This window comes from Odontomachus brunneus, unplaced genomic scaffold (genome assembly GCF_010583005.1).
Source record: "Odontomachus brunneus isolate Ranch 3 - 2012 unplaced genomic scaffold, Obru_v1 Obru_scaffold_121, whole genome shotgun sequence".
NCBI classification, from domain to species: domain Eukaryota; kingdom Metazoa; phylum Arthropoda; class Insecta; order Hymenoptera; family Formicidae; genus Odontomachus; species Odontomachus brunneus.
Genome location: NW_022639571.1, coordinates 143,437 through 144,012, shown reverse-complemented (window position 1 = coordinate 144,012; position 576 = coordinate 143,437).

Here is a 576-nt window from a genome sequence, read left to right as displayed (position 1 = left end):
TTGAACAATCATTAATATTTTGAAAAAGTAAAAATATGAATTATTGTTGCTGTATATATATCTTACTAAGAAATATATACAAATGGTATACATGCGTCCTCTAAACAATATATATATATATATATAATATCGTAAAAATTGAAGAATGTATGTTAAGGTAATTAATAAATTACAATTCTTAACTGGCTTCTAAACTTTCTTAATATAGATATCGATATAGTTATATTTTATATAGTCCAAGTGCATGACACCCCACAATAAAGCACAAAACTTTATAATGTTATTCTGGAAATTAAAGCGAATAAAAAATCCTAATAACAAATATAGTATCGTAATTTCATAAAATATATTTCTTTTTTTGCTATTTCTAATAATCTATATATTTTTATAGGTATATGCTTTTAGTTATAATCCCGATGAATCATATTCCACTAGATATTAACTATTAAATATGATTTTTTTACATATTATTCTATAAAATTATACCAAAATATCCTACGACAAATGTAATATTAGACAAAGAGAGTTATTAAAATAAATTTATTTCACAATATTTTATATTCTAAATGGGAAATG